Source organism: Bradysia coprophila, unplaced genomic scaffold (genome assembly GCF_014529535.1).
Source record: "Bradysia coprophila strain Holo2 unplaced genomic scaffold, BU_Bcop_v1 contig_36, whole genome shotgun sequence".
NCBI lineage: Eukaryota > Metazoa > Arthropoda > Insecta > Diptera > Sciaridae > Bradysia > Bradysia coprophila.
The window spans coordinates 65,315-77,941 of NW_023503618.1; the positions used below are offsets into that span (position 1 = coordinate 65,315).

At 34.5% G+C, this 12,627-nt stretch overlaps 1 protein-coding gene across 1 annotated transcript in view; it reads left to right on the forward strand.

The window, feature by feature from the left end:
- Positions 1–12,627, forward strand: part of LOC119081886 (protein couch potato) — a 100,632-nt gene that overhangs the window by 21,348 nt on the left and 66,657 nt on the right. The gene's annotated exons all lie outside the window — the stretch shown is intronic.

The window sequence follows — 12,627 nt, forward strand, 5'->3', positions numbered from 1 at the left end:
AGAGAATTGATATATACGAGCAACGCCATGTAAATATCCTTTCTCTGGAAATTGTGACTCTATTGATGTGGCTGGCTCGGCAAACATGTGTGTTTTTGACTCGTAATCCAGCTACAGACAGTGACGCGAAGGAGACCTAATTCAATTTTTCTTTTACTCTTCTGCCAAACTTCACAGTACAACAAAGGAAATATGTGCAACTACATGTGATAAAATTTGCCATATTCTACGCAAGCACTAGTAGTGCTGCACTACCCTACTACAATATCTAGCAAAAAGAGAAAGAGACCTAATTCTAATTTGTTTTCCCTAGGGTCGAAAGTGGCTTATTACACACCTAGGGAAAAGAAATAACTCTGGATAAAAGTTAAAAAGTTTCGTTTTCGTGTGTTTTATGACTTCGGCATCGCCGCGAATCAACAAAATTCACACGAAAACTCTACTTTATCCCTTATTATGTAAATAACTATTTGTTCTTCTGTCAAACTTGACAATTAGGTCTCTTTCGCGTTCCTATGTGTAACTTTTACGTTCGATAGAAATATATACCCGACCAGCTACAAACTCGTTTTTTGATGTGTTTCACACTTTATACTGAAAATATGTAAATCCAATCTTAACCCACAAAAAGGGAAATCGGAAAGCTCACATCTTGCTTGAAACTTCGAATTCCATTTACTCGGCAGAAAAACCAAATCCGATCTGAGAAATTACACTGCTTGTTACAACTTTCATTTTTTGTTTTTGTTTTGGCGATCAAATTTTACTTTTTTTGCATTTGAAAGTACAAGCCGTACTACACTGTCGCTTCGTCAAGAAGCAAACAAAAAAAAATCAAAAGTGTAACACAGAAAAGAGCTGAAATCCGAGACCACATATTGAGAATTAAAAAAAATGGAAAAATATAAATTAACCGAAGTTTGAAGCTCTCTCGTCGTCTAATCAAAAACTAAAAATATTTAGCGCATGACACCTCTTCATTATAAATCAACTAGAGCAGCGAAAAGTGAAATAGAAAAAAAAGTTTTAATGTTGAATTATAACCAGTTTTTATGGTTGAAAACAAACAACCACAATAGCAAATAATAAATTTAATGAATAATATCAAACTCAAATTTACGTCTGTGATATGTATATAAGTTGCACAGAAACAGACATGCAAAACATCATTACTATCAAGAGCAGCGATACTTTTGCTTTACATTTATTATTCGTCGAGTATTATTATATTATACCTCACTCGTTTCACTATTTTTCTTTTCTTTTTATTTCATTTTTTTTATTTTATTTATACCTAATTTCTGCGCTGTTGTACAGAGAGCGATTTTACAATCTATATCTTCCAAGTTATGCATCTGAAAAAAGCATGAAATTGATTTTAAATAGAAATTTTCGTATAAATATGCAGTCAGGTGCAACTAATTCTCGATTTCTCGAAATTGTATTTCTTCGTTCAATTTTTCGTTTTAATTTTATTATTTATTCCTCTGTGCGCACAGATCTAATATACTAAAGCATTTTGTGAGTGTGTATCTGTCTGGTGCCAGTCCCTTATCTGACAATAGTAATTTATTTATTATTCAATGGAAAAGTATAACTTATTTTAATTGAACAGCCAAAGGAATCACCTGTCTGTTTATTTGGTCTATTAGAACAGTTTTTTCTTCTAATTGAATTCAAACTTCAGGATGCACATTTTAATATTAATAATATTCCGATCTGGCGTTGTGCACAAACCATGTATTATAATGCGATGCAACTTCAAACTTTCTGGCATTGCAAATTTTTATTTAATTATATTTTCACTTAATTTGGTATTTTTGTGAAATATTTACGATCACCCGTTTGAATTGCTGACGTGGCAACTCCAATACCGGCATTTTGGGAATTTCAAATTGAATTCGAATGAATTTACAATACAATAAATGAAATGCACTGATTTTTCGGCCAAAATATTTCTGAATTCGGGAAATGTAAGTCTGATTTAATAAGGGTATTCCACGTCTTGAGTATGTGTTCGAGTATATCGAGTATAAATCGCATAAATCACAACTGTCAACAGAAAAACAATTAAATTTTACCTCGACGGACTTTCTTCAAACAAACAGCCAATCTGTAGCGTATGATCTCAGAAGTTCGGTAAGGCAATTAGTTTTTCAATCAGACCCAATATCTGCCGACATTGAGCAGATATTGGACAGATTGAAAAACTAATTACGTTAGGGGAGTCCTGAGATTGTTGACAGTTGTCGTTTTTTGTAAATTTTGCCCTAAATATGTTATACATTGTATTCCGCACGGCGCGGCATAGTCTAAGGAATGATGAATGAATAAATTTATTTTAAAAAAACAGACGGCAAGAATGGCAGCACTTTTACTATCAAATCTGTTACTCATATGGGTGTTAAGTCTTAAGAAATTGATTTCGAAACTTTTACGTCATTTTTTGAACATACTTTTTGCTATATAAGACCGCAATTGTCAGAGCCTGTCATTTATTGTTAAAGTATCAATAACCATGATGATAGCCGTTCGGAACAGGTTTATTTAAAAAAGCTAAGAAATGGGTTAGATATATCGGTGGAGCAGATCGAAACGATGGCAAAGTAGATAAAATGGAAGGAAATTGCTGAAAAATTACAAGTTGATCAAGGCTTGTAAATTTTAGTAAGCTGACGCATATACGTGGATGATTTTTTTGAATATTTTGATTCATGTTCAGAGCAGAGAAATGATACCGCGTCGACGGCTGGGGAATGCGCATATCGAATGACATTTTGGTTTTCATGGAACAAATACATCAAAATTGCATGTAAAAACACACGGTCGACAATTGCATTATATCCCAGCCGAAAAGCGCCGCTTATTATTTCTCTGCTATTTGCTGATGAATAAAACTTGCAACTCGCGCATAATTTCACATACGTTGAATTTTGTTCAGAAATCGTAAACCGTATATTGGAATGGAATTAAATTTGAAAAGAAAAATTTTAGTTCACGGGTGGGGACCGAACCCACAATCTTCAACTTGCCGGGCTGATGCTCAGTAGCGCTGCTACTAGCATGAACACTTAATTGACAAGTGTTAAGTTTGGAGACTTTAGTGATAAGAGCTACCGCTTAGGATTGTTTGTATTGCATGCTTTAACTCATTCAACGAAATCAAGTCATCTTTCTTTATAACAGAAATCCTGACAGCCAAGGGAATAACCGAGTTCTAATTATTTTCAACGGATTCAAACAAAATCTTATAAGTAGTTTGTTCCACAACAACTGAAAATCATCTCGGTATGACCTAAATTACAGGTTGAGGATGTCTTAATACTCCACCCCCCATCTAGACTTACTTGGAATAACATCTTTTAAAGTCTTTTTATCGTCATACAGGCGGCTATCAGACATAAGTAAGTGTTTGTAAAGCATGCCTGTGATAGGGCGGTTTTGAAATCACTCTTTTCTTGGGAGAGAAACCTCTAGCGTTCGATATTTCCTTCAAAATTCAACAAATTTCTTTGATAAAACGCCTCTCTTTGTCTTGACAAATATCTGTTAATGCTCAATGACAAAGCATAAAATTCTTGTTAAGCCCAAACCACGACATCATAAATTATCACGCAACTAAAAACCAATTCTGTTCATTACATTTCGTGTGTGTATTTTTTCCGATGAGAATTCATTGATTTTTGTTCTATGTTCGTTTGAATGTTTCGTTTCGTTTTTATTTTATTTTTTCTCTCTTCTGTTAATGGTTATATAGTGTAGTCCGTTTGAGTGCAGAAGCTATAATTACAATTTTGTTTCCAATTATGTCTGAGAAAATAATCATCGTATAATTGCATTGTGTTTGTTTGACGAATTCGTTTGTATAATATATAAAATTCAAGGTAGCGCTCTGCGAAGTTGCTTCTAAGTAAGTTGATTGCAGTCTTATCTACAATTTATAAGTTAGTGGCATTGAGCATATCAACATTGACAGGCTTTGATTTTCTTAATATATATTACACACTTGTCACGAAGAAGTCGAGGCTTGCCGGGACTGATAGTGACAAGTGTGTACTCTATTTTATCACATAAGCGAAAACGAGACAACAACATAGACTCGAAGTGTAATTTTTGAATTATTCTTCTAGTTAAGTAATTTTGACATCCGAACACCGCGCGTATGTGATATTAGTATATTACTTCCGAGGGCGAGGTTCCAAGTTGTGTATTTGATAAGTGGGGTGTTACAGCCCGACCCAAAGGGGAAGTAAGTGTATTTTCCCTGTAACAAGCAGCGATGTAAAGTGCAATTTACCGTGCATTTAAAATATATAAACTGCAACTACTACATAAAGAGCTAAAGCTACTGAAATTTTTTTGCGAATTTCACCCGCGTGTGCAAGTAGTATCGTACCGACTATTCGCACATAAATGATTATCCTTCATTTCAGAAAATGTGACGCCATTTTACTAAATGTAACACATGGTTCATTTTTTACACTTTGTCAGGCAGCATTAGCTCATATGCCTCACTTTTCGCAAACGGTAAGCTTCTTGCGGTACCTTTTGTGAAAGGGATCAAAAGGTTTTTTTCAAAATCCTTTTTGCAAAATGTTATACAATGATTTTATGCTGCCTTTCACAAAATGTAGAAAATGGAGCTTTTGCTCCCTTTTTCATAATGTAACTAACGAAGATTATAGCTGTAATTGATATCTACTAAATATAACACGAGGTACTATTGACCACTTTTCTGTTTTTTAAGTCAAGGCAAAGGCCTGGACTTTTTTCTAAACAACTTCTGAACAACAAAGTTTTAGGCGGGTGCGAGTTGTCCAAAAAAACCGTTTCGCTCATATTGAATGTGAAAAGCGATTTTATGGTTGATTATAGTATATGGATCGACCAGTAACTCGAATCGCGATGTTGGCAAGCTGGGATCGGCCTGTTTGGTCTAGGGAGCCGACGGTGCCTAACACTTCTTCTCGCTCTATGAAATTTTGATTTTTGAAAATTTATTAGAAAATATAAAATGAAATATTTTTTAATTGGTTCCATGGGCGAAAATATTCCGAATTCTATTTTATGTTAAAAATAAAAAATATTAATTTTCCAGATTTGCACACTTTTTTGTATTGATGGGCGCCATCTTGAATTACAGCGCCACCTGCATACTTTTTCAATCACTTATACTTTTCTCGTATGCAGAAGGGTTCAAGGAACACAGGATTTTTTTCCCACTCAATTCGGATCAAAATTCAATTTTATAGAGCCGAAAGAAGTTTTAGCTAACGGCGGCTCCCTGGCCCAGACCAGGCCGATCCCAGCTTGACAACATTGCGATTAGAGTTCGTGGCCGACCCACCTACGATAATCAACCATAAAATCGCTTTTCACATTCAATATGAGCGAAAGGACAAGTCGCACCCGACTATTTGACAATATTATGCTAATCCATAAAATGCTAGCTATTTGCACGCGCGTGCGATGAGAAACGGCCTATTTTTAATTATCATTGCCGAGCATTAAATTTTTTTAAAGGGAGATTTGCGTCTACATCATACAGACTGGAAAAAGATATTTAACCGAGGGATTAATTCAATCCACATAAATAAGTTATGCACAAAAATAAATGTGTATCGTTACTGTCGAACAGAATAATTTGATTCGTAAATGTTTCAAGCTCCTACAGTTTATGCATTTCTGAAAAATTGTAAATGTAAATTCCACCGAATTATATCCAGTAGAAAAATCTCCCCTTGCTAACAACATAATATTTGCGAGAAAAAAAATGTGCTTTACATTTTGATACAGCTCACTGTTCTACCCCAAGTGGACGCTATTTATCACGTATGTACCGTTCATAACGTTCACACATCCACTCTCCTTGTAACAAGTACTTTATTCACAAAAGTAGTGAGTGGCAGCGTATTATCTCTGTATGATTCTCTGTGCCGAGTTTGGCTACTTTATTTCACATAAATCATAAGACCGAAATGCAATGGCTAGCCGATATATTCATTTTGTGCTCGCGTTGCGATCCAGTACATAATTGCAAGTATATTCACAGTGTCAAGTATATGGTCGGCATTCGAAACATAAATTTTCGAAACGAAAACCATCTCGCGGATGTTAACTGCAGCGTACGTTATATAAAATGATTTTGGTGGTTGAGATGTATTATAGTGGGGTAGTTATTTATTATGCAAAAAAGGGCTGGATCGAGAGAAAAAAAAACAGAGTTGTTGATGATATGCCAACAAGACTGACTGTTACTGATGCGATGCGATAATGAACAACATTTCGATTTACCGTACTCTGGTCCACACACTCCTAGATTTCGTAGATTTCAAGTTACTTGTTTAATAAATTATTCCTAAATTTTAACGAAATGTCAAAGTGTAGTATTCAGCACAAATCAGCTAGTTACAAAAAAGACTGTTTTCTATATATTCATGGAAATGGAGGCAGTTCTATGCACCTGAACTGAGATATCGCTAATACGTGATTCAGGCGAGTTTGGCATCATTAATGGTGTCTTACTACATTAGCCAAGTAAGTGAAATATGTCTCACTTATTTGGACAGTTTTAGGCAGGTGGAAAATAATAGGCACTTAAAGTCAACTGGCCCTATGGATTTAAAAACTGGTACATCCCCAGAGACTTCAGACGTCATGACAGGGAAAATGTACTTGTTTGGTCACTTTTACGAGTTGGAAATTCGTTCAACCAGTCAAATTGAAAGTGGTAACGCATCACGTAAGTCATTAGTGCAAAATGTCATCAGGAAATGAGTTATATTGGTTAGGGGTTGTGTAGGTACACTTCGATAACATAGTTCCAAAACTATGGAGGGAGCGCCGATCACCGGGGCCGTTATCGCAAAAATCCACTGAACCTTGTTGTAATTTTCATAAAAAATTGTAGCATGATTTCAGCTCAGTTAAAATTTCGTACTGAAATGCAGTTAGAGTTACCGATAGGTTTCTTCCAAGGCAGGGCCTATTTTTGGGAAATTTAATTTTCCAATTTGCCAAAATTTGCTATAATTTTCCAACATTTTCCAAAATTTGCTAGAATTTGCTATAAAAAAATTTGGCAAATTCTGGAAAATTTTGGAAAATTTGAGGAAATTTGGAAAATTCAATTTCCCAAAAATAGGCCATGTTCCAAGGTGAAACGAATCGTCAAACATCCATAGAGCCATAACCTCAACACTATTAGCAATGCAAATGTCAAAATAACAAAGAAAAATAAGTTGTGGTTATGGTTTTCTATGGATGACATCGTGTTCGGTTCATTTTGTTCGGCCTAACCGTTGCTTGGAAGATATCTATAACCGCCGTGTTTTTTTGTGATACACAACCTTTGCGAAAACAATGACTTGCTAGCTAGTACTGAAATACCGCCACCAGAGGCAATTATTGGTAGAGTTATCGATCTTACTGAAATTTACCAGAAATGGCAATACCGAAAATTTTACGAAAATCTACCAATAATAGGCCCCGCCACAAAGTATCGATTTTCAGGCACACGCTGGGAAGTTGTACGAAAAGTCAGTCTAAAGGTTAGATTACATCACATCCGCTAAAATAGTTCATTCTTTCGAAGAATGCTTCGCATTGGCAATGTGAAATCTGGTCGGAAAAGAAAGTCCCTTAAAAACATAAAAATTCACTTTAATCAACGTTTAACTGAATGCCACACCTTCCCTTTTACACCGGTTGTGAATCTGTATAACATTAGAATAGACTAAAACAACTCTGAACATTTTTTTTTCTTTCTTTCAATTATTTACAAGTTTTCATCAAATGAAAATGTCCTCTCGTATAAAAGCGCTCTTCAATCCTTTTATTTGCTCAATTCAATAATAAAAAATTAAATAATAAAACGTATACCAATGGTCCCGACTGAACCATAAGCTTCAGTTATTTCGCATTCAAAAGAATACATTAAGCTTTAGTTGGTATGTATATAAGTATATCCTAATGCCAGTGTGCCGGTTTATGTGTATATACACATTTTCCATTAAAAATTATTTATATCCCTTTTGTTATGGAAAAACAACCTGATGCCCGTCTATTGTATATGAGGAAAAAAAAGGTGGAAGTTACGTTCTCTAAACCATATCAACTGACTGAACGAATAGGGAATGAATTACACATTTTTTTTCAATTCATTCATTTTCCATATCCTACACCCGACAACATTAAAATAACTGTAATTGATAATTCATTTTTAATATAAACCACACAAACCATATTTTAAAATGAATGTTACCTTTGGCGCTAGCTGGTACCTATAGCTATATATATACGGTTTATACATAAGTTATACATTCGATTTTAAAAACGAACGAAATGATAGCACAAAAGGTGGTATTATACTTTTATCGATTTCCCATTATTGTAACAATATGTATTAAAATCAGAAGCGAATGATTTATGATTAACGTGCGACATAAAACACATTTTCCGACTTTTATTATTCGATTTTTTTTTGTCAATGTGTTTTCCAATTTTTATGAAAAAAAAACGTTTTTTTCCGTGAATGTTTTAGTTTAAAAGATGGCTTGCTGGTATGAACTATACGTGTTACCTGGGATAATTAAATAATAGTTATTTATGCAATGGGGGATTGAAGTTTTGAAAAATTCGACGCAGAACGTTATTCTAAGCAAAAAATTGTTCTACGATATGCCTCTAAAATGCACAGATTTTTTTTAATAAAATTAATTTTGTTTACAAATCCCTAAATCCCCTAAATCGATCCACTTTGTCAGCCGCCTAAAATGTGCCGGAGGCCGTTTCCAGGCTAGATGAAAATAAGTATGTGTAAGATGTTCTGCAGCAAGAACTAAATGGTTATCGACGATTCTGATAAAAAGAATTTCTAAAAGCCATTTTGTAATTTTCTTACGGGCGTTTCGAAGTTTCAACGAACTTATAAAATTATCTTTAGAAACATACCGTTGATCAATTTTTTCTTTAGAATAATGTTTTACGTCGATTAAAAATAAATTACTAGGTCCCACTTGTTGGGTGGGTCAGATCCCTTGACTGTTTGTCTGAGCTTCTCAATATTATTTTTATTGGCAATAATTTATTGATTTAATTTCAATGAAATGTAATTTTGTATGTTGATAGCCACAAAAACGCATTTAGAAGAAGAACTACTACAACGGTCTAATAAATCTCTCATTGATGATTTAATTCTGTTTAGTTTCACTGAAAATCTTCGAAACTTTGTATATGAAATGCCCCGGTAAAAAATTACGTATAAAATTTAAACTCGTGTGAATTGCGACCCTTGCTTCGCTCTGGCCGCAAACTTCAGACTCTTTAATTTTGGTTCTGTTTATTCGGTTTTGTTTACAAGGCAAAATCAAATAACAAGACTCCAGATCGTTTTAACAAAGATTAGAAAAGGCTTCTTTTAAGAACTATTCCTAGACCTAACCACCCATTTTCGCAAGGTTTTGAAAGAACAGGTTAAGACACTTCTAAGTTGATCACTAAGGCGGTGACACGCAAATGCTTTTTATTGAACGGACTCATTACAGATTGTTTGAAATGTCAACCTGATATACACACAGACGGGTGTGCAAGTGCAAGGTCGCTTGAACCAGTTTCATCTCATCCTAAACTGAGTGCGAATTACTATGTTTCGTAGCAAGACAGGATGTGACGATTTTTCCAGTCCTAAGTTTTCCTACGGAAAATTAGGACGTGTGCTGAAAAAATCCATTTCCTGTCGAGGTACAAACAGCGTTTTGTGCATAGGACAACTGAAATTCACGCACTATAAATCGGAGGTAGTTCATTACATGAGGGATCAATTTGTGATACGAGCGGAACTCACAAGTGTGTGTTTAAGCGCCAAGGTTTGAAAACTGTTATTTGCATATCCGAGCCGAAGGCGACAGACTTGTGAGTTCGCGAGTTCACAAATTGATCCGAATGTAATGAACTACCAAAGTACTATTTGACGATGAATACTTCGAAAGGTAGGGTAAAGGCTCGGATAACACATCCCTTACACATACCTTACTTTGGAGCGGAGTAGATATCTGACCAGATTTTGAAAAACCCATTCTCCTTTGTCACGAATATCAATAACAAAAGTGGAAAGATTTCAATCTCAGAACGGATAACTTTTCGTTTGAATTTTGTTGAGCTGGGCCAGAGTCCTTGTCAATCATCACTCGGAAATGGCAGTTTAAATCTTTCTCTCAAATAGAATCGTATTCATTCATAATGTTCTGCGAAATCATTTTTTCACATCCGACGATTTTCTTTAAATGATTTGCACGAAGTTAAACTAAGCAATTGCTTGTAGGATCATTACACTATGGGTTAATTTGAAAGAAGAGTGTTCAACGCCACCTATCCCTATTCCAATGAATATCCAACTGAAACCCTCAAATTAAACGGATATTTTTCTGTGTGTTTCAAATCATTCCTCATTTTTTACGCCAACAGAATTCAATCGAATAATTACAGACAGAAAGTATTAGATTCCATCAATTTAATATTTTTGCAAAATGTTAGTGGAGAGTTTAGTATTATGTAGTTAGTTTAACGAATACAGCAGAAATATGCTTACTCATACACTCACACTATAAAATGTAATGTGCAATAATAACAACAACAACAACAACAAAAACTTCCGCTTTCGACTGATAACAAAACAGTTTTTTGCACATAAAATTCTACATTTGGTAAAGAATTTGAGGTAGTGGCAATAAATAAAAATTGAAATACTGTGACTATCACACTTCTCGAATTTAATCGTGTGGGTTATATAACCGAGTAGTCAATGTTGTAGCTACTGTAATGATGCTTAGTCAGTGGTTTATTTACATTTATAAAAATTGTAAACTTTTCATGAGAATGACTATGACAATTACCTTGATTGAATGTCATGGGTCTGACGGATGATAAACACTCTAAAATGTTTGTCACACAATGTTCTCACTACTATGAATGTATGGCCAAAAACGGCTGTGATAATATCACAGTGATATTCCCAAAAGAATTTTTGATTCGTCGCTCGATAACGCGATAACTCGAGTAATTCTAAACGGACTTCCAAAAACTTTTTTTTACTCGACGAGGAATAAAATTCCTCAGGCTAGGTTCGAATATGGGCTATAATGGGAGATCTCTGTGATATTCACAAAAAAAAATCATATCGATGCTTGATAGCAGATAACCCGAGTAATTTTTAACGGATTTCCAAAAACTTGCTTTTATTCGACGAGGAATGAAATTCCTCAGGCTAGATTTGTTAGTGGAAAGTATCGGAGTAATAATCTGGGAAAGAATTTTTTGAGTGATTTCGTTGTTTACGATATTTTAGTAACAATCGCAAAAATGGATTGGAAAATCGGTCAGTCAAGGGACCTGACCCACCCAAAATGTGGGGCCTAAGAAGTATGACTCATGCAGCATGCAGAAACTATTTTTGGAAAAAAAAACTTTTTCCCCTTTTTCTAACCATTTTTCCTGAATTTTCCAGTTTTACCTCAAAAGTTTTCCTACAAATAGTCTGGGGCTATTTTGCTAACTATATGTTCGGCCACAATCAGACATTTGAAAATCGAAGATGTGAGTCCGTGATTTCGTAATTTACGAGTGGATGTACGTTTCGAATTTTAGAGTCATACTGTAGAACAATTTTTGGCTTAGAATCTTGCTTTGCATCAATTAAAAATGTCTTGTCCGGTAGCTCTAACCCATTTAAAAAATATTCAAAATAATAATATTCAAACCCCATAAATAACAAACCTGGCAATTTCCTGAAACAAAATGTTCACCTGCGTCAATGCATTAGACACCTAAATATCATCTTAAAAATGAAATTTATTGTTTTGACATCATCCTATTATGCTGCAGCCAAACATCGTTGTAGAACACCAGCAATATTCGGTTTGTATAAGCTTTAACATGACAAACTTTAAAAAGAGAGAATACTTTTTTTTTTCTCGTCTGGATACATACTTCCGATATGATTAGAACCGCACATATAACAGTGAATAAAGTTTACCATAAAGTTTTATGACTTTGGGCAGGTTACTCTATTATATGGTATACTATGCACATAGCAGAAAATCTCTCTCTGGTTAGAGTTATAGATAGCACATTGAACACACCTCGCACCGATGTTGTACTATAAAATTTTGTTCTATATACTATACAATGTATGCGGAGAGTTAGTAATTTAGGGGTAAAATAAAGCTGTTTCGAATTGTAACGGTCTATATATTGTTCATTCAATTACGTTAAATATTAATTGATAGACAGGCGGGCAAATAACCATTAATCAATGTAATAAATATTGATTTGAGTAGATTAATTCATATGCGAAATATGAAGTAAATTACCGAAATTATACGAAACGATAAAGTTTATTGCTAGTCATTTAAGTTGAAAATTAGTCGAGAATTTATTTCTTAAGACGATTAATATGTTTTATCGCATACGCGGTGTGATTCCCCGAAAAAATTATTCACCTAGGATATATAAACAAACATTATACTTCTGTAAATTGTCAAAGTGTCATTCGCATATCTTGTTGTCTCGTTTTCGCTTATGCGATAAAAAAGAATATGCACGTATGACAAGCCTCGACCGCTTTGTCAT